Source organism: Anopheles ziemanni, assembly GCF_943734765.1.
Source record: "Anopheles ziemanni chromosome X unlocalized genomic scaffold, idAnoZiCoDA_A2_x.2 X_unloc_8, whole genome shotgun sequence".
In the NCBI taxonomy this organism is placed as follows: domain Eukaryota; kingdom Metazoa; phylum Arthropoda; class Insecta; order Diptera; family Culicidae; genus Anopheles; species Anopheles ziemanni.
The window spans coordinates 416,620-430,000 of NW_026689850.1; positions in this window are offsets into that span (position 1 = coordinate 416,620).

The window sequence follows — 13,381 nt, forward strand, 5'->3', positions numbered from 1 at the left end:
TGGCCCGAACATAGTGTCGAGATCGGTGGCACCCAAAAGGGTGGTACAGGTGTTAGATGGTTTGCCCAGAGCATAAGCTCCACATGATATGGAAAACGGGAAACATCATAACTTCGGCTGTATGGCATGGAATGGAACGAACAAGGTATCGATGGAAAGAGAAAAGGAAGCGCTAACTATAATTTTTGCCAAGCAAAGCGCTAGCATGTGACCGTTCAGGTGTTATTGTGAGTCAAAGTCAGAAATTGTTACCACGAGAGGCGAAAATCCGTCTAAGTCCAAAAATACCGGGCTGGCGGTAAGAGATACGGCTTGGCCGTAGAACATTTATAAGTTGGCCAAGACAAGACCTAAGTTTCGTCCATAGACGACAAGAAGATCGAAGATACGTGAAGGTGAGATATGGGCGTCCCAAAGTGGGCCTTTGAAAAAGTGACAAACTTCCCTTATAACAGCATACACCAAATATCTCTGGCTCTATGGCACCGAATAAGAAGTTGAGGTCAGCGATAGAAAGGTGATAGTCAGCGCTAAATATCATACGAACAGAGTGAAGCGCTAAAGGGAAAGGATCTTGGTGATATAAGGTGACAAAGTCGAGAAAAGTTGCCTCAAAATCATGAAAAATGTGAAAAAATGGCTAAGTCCCGGGTGCCTTAAGGGCAGGTTGATCGAATGTACCGAGCTGGCGGTACGAGATAGAGACTTGGTGTAGAACAATTATATGTTTGGCATGGCAAGACCTACATTTGGTCAATACAAAGTGAGAAGATCAAAGAAACCCGTAAGGGTGATATTGGTGTCCAAAGGTAAAAAGCACTAAGTCTTGGGAAACTTATATGAAGAAAAAGGACCCTGATGGGTCATATAGGATGGATCGAAAAATCGGCTAAGTCCCAAAATGGGGATGTCAGAACTACACTCAAATGTTACCACACCAAGCAAGGCAAACTTATATGAAGCAAAGGACCCTGATGGGTCATATGGTATTGGTCGAAAAATCGGCTAAGTCCCAAAATGGGGATGTCAGAACTACACTAATTTGTTACCACACCAAGCAAGGCAAACTTATATGAAGCAAAGGACCCTGATGGGTCATATGGTATTTTACGAAAAATCGGCTAAGTCCCAAAATGGTGATGTCAGAACTACACTAAAATGTTACCACACCAAGCAAGGCAAACTTATATGAAGGCAAGGACCCTGATGGGTCATATGGTATTGATTGAAAAATCGGCTAAGTCCCAAAATGGGGATGTCAGAACTACACTCAAATGTTACCACACCAAGCAAGGCAAACTTATATGAAGCAAAGGACCCATATGGGTCATATGGTATTTTACGAAAAATCGGCTAAGTCCCAAAATGATGATGTCAGAACTACACTCAAATGTTACCATACCAAGCAAGGCAAACTTATATGAAGGAAAGGACCCATATGGGTCATATGGTATTTTACGAAAAATCGGCTAAGTCCCAAAATGAGGATGTCAGAACTACACTAAAAAGTTACCACACCAAGCAAGGCAAAGTACCTAGGTGAACCCTAGGAAGAAACACGGACCAAGTCAGATGGCCTAAGTCAATAGAACAAGTGACCTAGGCAAAGTTGTATGGCGCTGAGGACCCTGAAAAATCTGGTTAGTGTAGTTTAGACAGGGTAGGTTTTTGGGTCGGCCGAACCCCCTTATTTTGGGTTTTGGCCTCATCAAGAAGCTACACCTAGGCAAACTGCCTAGGGTGAAAGTGCGAAGACCAATCGAATAGTAAGACAAGTTTTGACCGATCGCCCTAGGCAAGCTTGTATGAAGAAAGGGACCCTATGGGTCATATGGAAATACATGAAAAATCGGCTAAGTCCCAAAATTGGGATGTCAGAACTACACTAAAAAGTTACCACATCAAGCAAGGCAAACTACCTAGGTGAACCCTAGCAAGAAACACGGACCAAGTCAGATGGCCTAAGTCAAGAGTGCAAGTGACCTAGGCAAAGTTGTATGACGGTGAGGACCCTGAAAAATCTGGTTAGTGTAGTTTAGACAGGGGAGGTTTTTGGGTCGGCTGAACCTCCTTATTTTGGGTTTTGACCTCCTCAAGAAGCTACACCTAGGCAAACTGCCTAGGGTGAAAGTGCGAAGACCAATCGAATAGTAAGACAAGTTTTGACCGATCGCCCTAGGCAAGCTTGTATGAAGAAAGGGACCCTATGGGTCATATGGAAATACATGAAAAATCGGCTAAGTCCCAAAATTGGGATGTCTGAACTACACTAAAAAGTTACCACATCAAGCAAGGCAAAGTACCTAGGTGAACCCTAGCAAGAAACACGGACCAAGTCAGATGGCCTAAGTCAAGAGAACAAGTGACCTAGGCAAAGTTGTATGACGGTGAGGACCCTGAAAAATCTGGTTAGTGTAGTTTAGACAGGGGAGGTTTTTGGGTCGGCTGAACCTCCTTATTTTGGGTTTTGACCTCCTCAAGAAGCTACACCTAGGCAAACTGCCTAGGGTGAAAGTGCGAAGACCAATCGAATAGTAAGACAAGTTTTGACCGATCGCCCTAGGCAAGCTTGTATGAAGAAAGGGACCCTATGGGTCATATGGAAATACATGAAAAATCGGCTAAGTCCCAAAATTGGGATGTCAGAACTACACTAAAAAGTTACCACATCAAGCAAGGCAAACTACCTAGGTGAACCCTAGCAAGAAACACGGACCAAGTCAGATGGGCTAAGTCAAGAGTACAAGTGACCTAGGCAAAGTTGTATGGCGCTGAGGACCCTGAAAAATCGGGTTAGTGTAGTTCTGACAGAAGAGGTTTTTGGGTCGGTTGAACCCCCTTATTTCGGGTTTTGACCTCCTCAAGAAGCTACACCTAGGCAAAGTGCCTAGGGTGAAAGTGCGAAGACCAATCGAATAGTAAGACAAGTTTTGACCGATCGCCCTAGGCAAGCTTGTATGAAGAAAGGGACCCTATGGGTCATATGGAAATACATGAAAAATCGGCTAAGTCCCAAAATTGGGATGTCTGAACTACACTAAAAAGTTACCACATCAAGCAAGGCAAAGTACCTAGGTGAACCCTAGGAAGAAACACGGACCAAGTCAGATGGCCTAAGTCAAGAGTACAAGTGACCTAGGCAAAGTTGTATGGCGCTGAGGACCCTGAAAAATCGGGTTAGTGTAGTTTAGACAGGGGAGGTTTTTGGGTCGGCTGAACCTCCTTATTTTGGGTTTTGACCTCCTCAAGAAGCTACACCTAGGCAAACTGCCTAGGGTGAAAGTGCGAAGACCAATCGAATAGTAAGACAAGTTTTGACCGATCGCCCTAGGCAAGCTTGTATGAAGAAAGGGACCCTATGGGTCATATGGAAATACATGAAAAATCGGCTAAGTCCCAAAATTGGGATGTCTGAACTACACTAAAAAGTTACCACAGCAAGCAAGGCAAAGTACCTAGGTGAACCCTAGGAAGAAACACGGACCAAGTCAGATGGCCTAAGTCAAGAGTACAAGTGACCTAGGCAAAGTTGTATGGCGCTGAGGACCCTGAAAAATCGGGTTAGTGTAGTTCAGACAGGGGAGGTTTCTGGGTCGGCTGAACCTCCTTATTTCGGGTTTTGGCCTCCTCAAGAAGACAGACCTAGGCAAACTGCCTAGGGTGAAAGTGCGAAGACCAATCGAATAGTAAGACAAGTTTTGACCGATCGCCCTAGGCAAGCTTGTATGAAGAAAGGGACCCTATGGGTCATATGGAAATACATGAAAAATCGGCTAAGTCCCAAAATTGGGATGTCTGAACTACACTAAAAAGTTACCACATCAAGCAAGGCAAAGTACCTAGGTGAACCCTAGGAAGAAACACGGACCAAGTCAGATGGCCTAAGTCAAGAGTACAAGTGACCTAGGCAAAGTTGTATGGCGCTAAGGACCATGAAAAATCGGGTTAGTGTATTTAAGACAGGGGAGGTTTCAGGGTCGGCTGGACCTCCTTATTTCGGGTTTTGGCCTCCTCAAGAAGACAGACCTAGGCGAACTGCCTAGGGTGAAAGTGCGAAGACCAATCGAATAGTAAGACAAGTTTTGACCGATCGCCCTAGGCAAGCTTGTATGAAGAAAGGGACCCTATGGGTCATATGGAAATACATGAAAAATCGGCTAAGTCCCAAAATTAGGATGTCTGAACTACACTAAAAAGTTACCACATCAAGCAAGGCAAAGTACCTAGGTGAACCCTAGGAAGAAACACGGACCAAGTCGGATGGCCTAAGTCAAGAGTACAAGTGACCTAGGCAAAGTTGTATGGCGCTGGGGACCCTGAAAAATCGGGTTAGTGTAGTTCAGACAGGGGAGGTTTCAGGGTCGGCCGAACCTCCTTATTTCGGGTTTTGGCCTCCTCAAGAAGACAGACCTAGGCGAACTGCCTAGGGTGAAAGTGCGAAGACCAATCGAATAGTAAGACAAGTTTTGACCGATCGCCCTAGGCAAGCTTGTATGAAGAAAGGGACCCTATGGGTCATATGGAAATATACGAAAAATCGGCTAAGTCCCAAAATTGGGATGTCAGAACTACACTATAAAGTTACCACATTAGCAAGGCAGACTTGTATGAAGAACGGGACCCTGGTGAAAGTAGCAAATATCCCAAACCGAACATGAATATTATACACACAAGAGTACGAACATAAAGGAACACGGACCAAGCGTACCGAGAGAATCGGTACTATAGAACCCTCGTGGTTCTACACAAAGACTTTATGTTAGGGGTTCAAGCCCCATAGTACTCAAACGGTGACAGTAGCAAATATCCCAAAACGAACGTGAATCTTATTCACAAGAGTACGAACATAAAGGAACACGGACCAAGCGTACCGAGAGAATCGGTACTATAGAGCCCTCGTGGTTCTACACAAAGACTTTATGTTCGGGGTTCACACCCCAAATCGAACGTGGAATTTACTTTCTGATGGTCATGCGGTCGTCCAAAGGGGTCTAGTATCCTGGGATGACAAGCATCACGGGCACAGCTCGTATCAAAACAGTCGAAGAGGCCCGCGAAAGCTTGCTTTCCATGGCTATGCGATGCACAAATTGAGTTTACTCACCGTAGTATAAAACGAACGAACCGAACCTATCCGAGTAGGGATAATGGGCGCAGTAACATACTTCTGTGACCCAGCGAGAGTTGAACGAGGTGACATGAACTGTCAGTGGCTTATATCAGATGGGATACATACATGAGATTGCTTTCAAATCTACACTCGAAAACCTAACCAAGTAAAAGCGAACGTGGGGAGGATTCGAAACTGGTAACGAAATCTTAAGCTGGAAAGAGTCATCACTATGGATACATATTATGCGAAACCAATCAAGTGCTCATTACTGATCCAAAACCGAAGAGCACTAGTGAACACCTTAATCTCACCCTAGTTCACATCCAAGTGATCGACCACGTGTGTGAAGCAAAGACCAATCGAATTCCTCAATGGACCGAACACTATGAACAAATGGCCAAAAACGTTATAACTATCCAAACATACTACTATCTAGCGAAAGTCATCACGATGGAACCATACCATGATCTTTAACCTATAGCGCTCACCATATTCCTACCCAGAGTGCAAGTGAACAGATTGCCCACCCTTACCCAGTTCACAACCACGTGATCGACTAACATACCGAGGTTACCACAAGTCAAAGTTATACGTTTACAAGCGCAAGACCAATCGAAAACCCCGAAAGCAATCTCGACCCAAAATGTATTATCCGTGAGTGTAGTCGAGTCTCGTACTCGTCATCTGTAATCGTCGGATAGAATATCCAGTACACGGTTGTCTTTCCAAATGAAATCTACATACAGAACTCGCTCTTGGCAAATGGGTGGCAATGGCGCAATCAGGAGCGAGTTCCCGTCCGGGTGCCAAGTGATTGGCAAATGTCTGGGGGAAAGCAACCATATATTGATTTGTCTGTTAGTGTACTGGGTGTTTGAGGTATGTAGTATCCACGCTTGGTTGGGTGTGTCAGAGGACCATGGATGCGTTCACAACCCCAATTGGGGTACATCGGGAATGATTTTGTGGAACCGATGTGCCCGGCACACACTAAGTTTTGTTGCAAGTTAATAGTGTGCCATGTCCGGGGGGGTTGTGATTAAACTCTGGTGAATTGCGTACTGTGGTGATTGGGGTATGAAAGCCCCGCAGTTGCAATGATCGGACGCGCCTAGCGTGTCCTTTAGTTGATGGTAGGGAAATGAAGGCCCTTGTCAGCTCACCTAAGTATTCATGGAAGTTTGGCATAAGGTCGCTGTGGTAGGGGTATGAAGGCCCCGTCAGCGCATGCACAATCGGGCGCACGTGCGCTTAGCGGAGTCGAATGCCGCTCAAGTGCCTGTCCGGTGCATCGGGTGTGTGTGATACGAGGGCAATGAGGTTCGCACGGGGGCTCGCCTCCCGTGTGCTACCGGACTTGACAACATATAGAACGTGGTGTTTGCTCCTCCGGGTGCAATGGGACAATGAACATTCGAACGCAAAGTCGGAATTCTGGTTGATCCTACCAGTAATATACGCTCGTCTCAAAGGTTAAGCCATGCATGTCTAAGTACAAACAGATTTAATGTGAAACCGCATAAGGCTCAGTATAACAGCTATAATTTACGAGATCATCAACCTAGTTACTTGGATAACTGTGGAAAATCTAGAGCTAATACATGCAACATGCCAGGACCCTCGCGGGAACTGGTGCACTTATTAGTCAAACCAATCGCGGGTTCTCCGTGTCATTGAGTTGAAGTCTGGATAATGATGCTGATCGTATGGTCTCGCACCGACGACAGATCTCGCAAATATCTGCCCTATCAACTATGGATGGTAGTATAGAGGACTACCATGGTTGCAACGGGTAACGGGGAATCAGGGTTCGATTCCGGAGAGGGAGCCTGAGAAATGGCTACCACATCCAAGGAAGGCAGCAGGCGCGTAAATTACCCAATCCCGGGACGGGGAGGTAGTGACGAGAAATAACAATATGAAACTCTTTAATGATGTTTCATAATTGGAATGAGTAGAGCATAAATCCTTCTACGAGGATCAAGTGGAGGGCAAGTCTGGTGCCAGCAGCCGCGGTAATTCCAGCTCCACTAGCGTATATTAAAATTGTTGCGGTTAAAACGTTCGAAGTTGATACTTGTCCAACACAGTCCGGCTCCGCCGACCCGGTCAACCCGTGGTCGGTGGGCCAAGTCGGAATCTGGTTGCGACTCAATGGTGTGGTAGGGCACCAAGTCTGTGTCATGGTGTGCCCTTCAACGGGTGCAAGTGTAACATAGAGCTCGACCGCTCACTTTTACCTTGAACAAATTAGAGTGCTTAAAGCAGGGTGCCCAAACGCCCTAGAATAATCTTGCATGGAATAATGGAATACGACCTTGGTCTAATCTTTCATTGGTTTGTACTCAGACCGGAGGTAATGATTAACAGAAGTAGTTGGGGACACTAGTATTACGGCGCGAGAGGTGAAATTCGTAGACCGTCGTAAGACTAACTAAAGCGAAGGCATTTGTCAAGGATGCTTTCTTTAATCAAGAACGAAAGTTAGAGGATCGAAGGCGATTAGATACCGCCCTAGTTCTAACCGTAAACGATGCCAACTAGCAATTGGGAGACGCTACAACCAGGTGCTCTCAGTAGCTTCCGGGAAACCAAAGTCAGGTTCCGGGGGAAGTATGGTTGCAAAGTTGAAACTTAAAGGAATTGACGGAAGGGCACCACAATGAAATGGAGCTTGCGGTTCAATTTGACTCAACACGGGAAAACTTACCAGGTCCGAACTTATGGAGGTGAGACAGATTAATAGCTCTTTCTCAAATTTAAGGGTAGTGGTGCATGGCCGTTCTTAGTTCGTGGATTGATTTGTCTGGTTAATTCCGATAACGAACGTGACTCACATATGCTAACTAGAACGCAGTCAGCGTTAATGCGTCGATGCCGATTGGAACGGGTTAGGACCTTTCGGTGGAGTATGACTTGACACCTTCGCTGTTCGTGTGCGCAAGTGCACTTACGGTACGCTGCTTAGCAGGACAATTTGTGTTTAGCAAAATGAGATCGAGCGATAACAGGTCCGTGATGCCCTTAGATGTTCTGGGCTACACGCGTGCTACAATGTGGGTAGCAGCGTGTCTCCTATTCCGAGAGGAACGGGAAATCACTCAAATACTCACTTAGTAGGGATTATGGATTGCAATGGTCCATATGAACTCGGAACTTCTAGTAAGTGCTGGTCATCAGCCAGCGTTGAATACGTCCCTGCCCTTTGTACACACCGCCCGTCGCTACTACCGATGGATTATTTAGTGAGGTCTTTGGAGATGATCGTTCGCTGGATCCTCGTGAACCGCGTCTGCTTTATCGAAGTTGACCGAACTTGATGATTTAGAGGAAGTAAAAGTCGTAACAAGGTTTCCGTAGGTGAACCTGCGGAAGGATCATTAGTGGCCAAGTGATCCTTCCAGAAGTCCGAACCTGCGGGTTGAGACTTCGGCACAAGTTGCCATATGATAATTGACGAAACACTATAGAAGTCCGAACCTGCGGGTTGAGACTCAGGCACAAGTTGCCATATGAAAGTTGACGAAACACTAACAAGTCCGAACCTGCGGGTTGAGACTTAGGCACACGTTGCCTTATACATGACTTCGAACAAATACACAAGTCCGAACCTGCGGGTTGAGACTTAGGCACAAGTTGCCTTATACATGACTTCGAACAAATACACAAGTCCGAACCTGCGGGTTGAGACTTAGGCACAAGTTGCCATATGAAAGTTGACGAAACACTAACAAGTCCGAACCTGCGGGTTGAGACTTAGGCACACGTTGCCTTATACATGACTTCGAACAAATACACAAGTCCGAACCTGCGGGTTGAGACTTAGGCACAAGTTGCCTTATACATACATTGGCCAAATAAACAGAAGTCCGAACCTGCGGGTTGAGACTTAGGCACAAGTTGCCATATTATATTCGATCAAACACTAAGTAGTCCGAACCTGCGGGTTGAGACTCAAGACCGTAACAAGATGTCACTATACAAGTCCGAACCTAAGGGTTGAGACTTAATGCGATCTAGATACCAAGTTGACATCCAATACCTGTTGAGCAAAACCAAAGATTCCCTGTTCTCGAATGATTACACTATATAACAGGGAATCATGAAGAAATCAAGCAAGCGTGAAACAAAGTCATCACTTGGGCATGCTCGATAGCCAACCACATGACCTTAACCTAAGAGAGCATGCAAACCACATGATACCTATAAACGATTAACCCGCCCTAGTTCAATCGTTCACCAAGTGATGACTTCAGTATGGCTAAGAGAAAAACTTTTAAATGGGAAAAACTCTAAGTCCGAACCTCCGGGTTGAGACTTCCGCGTCGGAGGTGCGCCCACCTCCTATCCGAAAGATGATGAATCAGGGGTGTTCGGTCAGCAATGGTCGGATGCCCCGTCGTAGTCCAACTATGACAATCAAAGTCAAGACCTCCGGGTTGAGACTTTCCGCGAGTACAAGCATAAAGGAACACGGACCAAGCCGTACCGAGAGAATCGGTACTAGAGCCCTCGTGGTTCTACATTGAGAGAGCCCTCGTGGTTCTCATTAGGGGCTTTATGCAAGTCGTACTCAATACTGTGGTGTGAAGTATAAAGTATAGTCCTCGCCTGGTCCACGCTGCTTCGGCGGTCCTGGGTAAGATAGTTAATTCTAGCTTGCCCTATAGTGGAATGAGGACACTTAATGCTTCGTCTTTTAGCGGCGGCTAGACTCCTCCTCACGGGGAACGAGTTGACGCACACAGCGGCGGCTTACGCACTATGGCAATCATGGATGCCTGAAGATTCCGTGAAGTTCTCCCCTGGTCCACGCTGCCTCGGCAGTCCTGGGTAAAATGGAATATTTCCAGCTTGCCCTATAGTGGAAGAGGACTATCCAACAATACAAAGTCAAGACCTCCGGGTTGAGACTTTCCGCGTCGGTGGTGTCGCGCACCGCCTATCCGAAAGATGGTGTAACAGGGGTGTTCGATCAGCAATGGTCGGATGCCCCGTCATAGTCCAACTATGACAACCAAAGTCAAGACCTCCGGGTTGAGACTTTCCGCGTCCGGAGGTACGCGTACCGCCTACCCGAAAGATGGTGTGCTTCTGGGGTATTCGATGAGTCGGATACCCCGTCGTAGTCCAACTATGACAATACAAAGTCAAGACCTCCGGGTTGAGACTTCCGCGTCGGAGGTGCGCGCACCGCCTACCCGAAAGATGGTGAATCAGGGGTGTTCGATCAGCAATGGTCGGATGCCCCGTCGTAGTCCAACTATGACAATCAAAGTCAAGACCTCCGGGTTGAGACTTCCGCGTCCGGAGGTACGCGTACCGCCTACCCGAAAGATGGTGAATCAGGGGTGTTCGATCAGCAATGGTCGGATGCCCCGTCGTAGTCCAACTATGACAATACAAAGTCAAGACCTCCGGGTTGAGACTTTTCGCGAGTACAAGCATAAAGGAACACGGACCAAGCCGTACCGAGAGAATCGGTACTAGAGCCCTCGTGGTTCTACATTGAGAGAGCCCTCGTGGTTCTCATTAGGGGCTTTATGCAAGTCGTACTCAATACTGTGGTGTGAAGTATAAAGTATAGAGTCCTCCACTGGTCCACGCTGCTCCGGCGGTCCTGGGTAAGATAGTTCATTCTAGCTTGCCCTATGTGGAAGAGGACTCAATACCCTACCTGTTGAGCTTGAAACAAAGTCATCACTTGGGCATGCTCATATTGCCATACACAATTACATTATATTCGAATGAGCATGCAAGCGACCCTATATAGACCGAACCAAAACGATAGATACCGCCGTAGTTCACCCCCACCAAGTGATGACTTCAGTATGGCTAGTGTGTGAAGTATAAAGTATAGTCCTCCCCTGGTCCACACTGCTTCGGCGGTCCTGGGTAAGATAGTTAGTTCTAGCTTGCCCTATGTGGAAGAGGACACCATACTTAATACTGTGGTGTTATGAACAAAGTATAGTCCTCCACTGGTCCACGCTGCTCCGGCGGTCCTGGGTAAGATAGTTCATTCTAGCTTGCCCTATGTGGAAGAGGACTCAATACCCTACCTGTTGAGCTTGAAACAAAGTCATCACTTGGGCATGCTCTATAGCCAACCACATGACATTAACCTAAGAGAGCATGCAGCGTATTATCCCAATGCAAAGTAAACGATAGACTCGCCCTAGTTCAGTGCTTCAACCAAGTGATGACTTCAATATGGCTAGTGTGTGAAGTATAAAGTATAGTCCTCCCCTGGTCCACACTGCTTCGGCGGTCCTGGGTAAGATAGTTAATTCTAGCTTGCCCTATGTGGAAGAGGACACCATACTTAATACTGTGGTGTTATGAACAAAGTATAGTCCTCCACTGGTCCACGCTGCTCCGGCGGTCCTGGGTAAGATAGTTCATTCTAGCTTGCCCTATGTGGAAGAGGGCATACAAGACAAAGTATAGTTCTCCCCTGGTCCACGCTGCTCCGGCGGTCCTGGGTAAGATAGTTAATTCTAGCTTGCCCTATGTGGAAGAGAGCATACATGAACCAAGAACGAAGGTTATGATCGAGGAATGATTCGACAACTAACCGATGGTATGAAATGTGAAGAATTCAAGCAAGCACACAATCAAGTCATCACTTGGGCATGCTCGATAGCCAACCCTATGACATTAACCTAGTAGAGCATGCGAAACCCAATATATATACAAGTAATGTAAACGATGCCTCCCTAGTTCAGCGCTTCAACCAAGTGATGACTTCAGAATGGCTAAATCAAATCGGTTCAAAACATACCATCGGTACCCTATTGAAACACACAAGTCGATATCAAACCTCTTAATTGTGTAGTCCTCCACTGGTCCACGCCGCTGCGGCGGTCCTGGGTAAGATAGTTCATTCTAGCTTGCCCTATGTGGAAGAGGGCACATTACTCAATACTGTGGTGTTATGAACAAAGTATAGTCCTCCTCTGGTCCACGCTGCTTCGGCGGTCCTGGGTAAGATAGTTAATTCTAGCTTGCCCTATGTGGAAGAGGGCATACAAGACAAAGTATAGTTCTCCCCTGGTCCACGCTGCTTCGGCGGTCCTGGGTAAGATAGTTAATTCTAGCTTGCCCTATGTGGAAGAGAGCATACATGAACCAAGAACGAAGGTTATGATCGAGGAATGATTCGACAACTAACCGATGGTATGAAATGTGAAGAATTCAAGCAAGCACACAATCAAGTCATCACTTGGGCATGCTCGATAGCCAACCTCATGACATTAACCTAGTAGAGCATGCGAAAACCAATATATATGTAAACGATGCCTCCCTAGTTCAGCGCTTCAACCAAGTGATGACTTCAGAATGGCTAAATCAAATCGGTTCAAAACATACCATCGGTATCCTATTGAAACACACAAGTCGATATCAAACCTCATGATTGTGTAGTCCTCCACTGGTCCACGCCGCTTCGGCCGTCCTGGGTAAAATGGAACATTCCAGCTTGCCCTATGTGGAAGAGGGCACATTACTCAATACTGTGGTGTGAAGTATAAAGTTCAGTTCTCCCCTGGTCCACGCTGCTTCGGCGGTCCTGGGTAAGATAGTTCATTCTAGCTTGCCCTATGTGGAAGAGGACACTTAATACTTCGTTTCTAAGCGGCGGCTTGACTCCTCCCTACGGGGAACGGGTTTACGCGCACAGCGGCGGCTTACGCACTATGGCAGTCATGGATGCCTTACGTTTCTATGAAAAGTGTGTTCCTCCCCTGGTCCACGCTGCTTCGGCAGTCCTGGGTAAGATAGTTAGTTCTAGCTTGCCCTATGTGGAAGAGGACACGTAGACTTACTGTGGTGTGAAGTATAAAGTTCAGTTCTCCCCTGGTCCACGCCGCTTCGGCCGTCCTGGGTAAAATGGATTCATCCAGCTTGCCCTATGTGGAATGAGGACACTTTATGCTTCGTCTCTAAGCGGCGGCTTGCTCCTCCCTACGGGGAACGGGTATACGCGCACAGCGGCGGCTTACGTTATGGCAGTCATGGATGCCTTACGTTTCCATGAAAAGTGTGTTCCTCCCCTGGTCCACGCTGCCTCGGCAGTCCTGGGTAAGATAGTTAGTTCTAGCTTGCCCTATGTGGAAGAGGACACGTAGACTTACTGTGGTGTGAAGTATAAGCTTCAGTTCTCCCCTGGTCCACGCCGCTTCGGCCGTCCTGGGTAAAATGGATTCATCCAGCTTGCCCTATGTGGAATGAGGACACTTTATGCTTCGTCTCTAAGCGGCGGCTTGC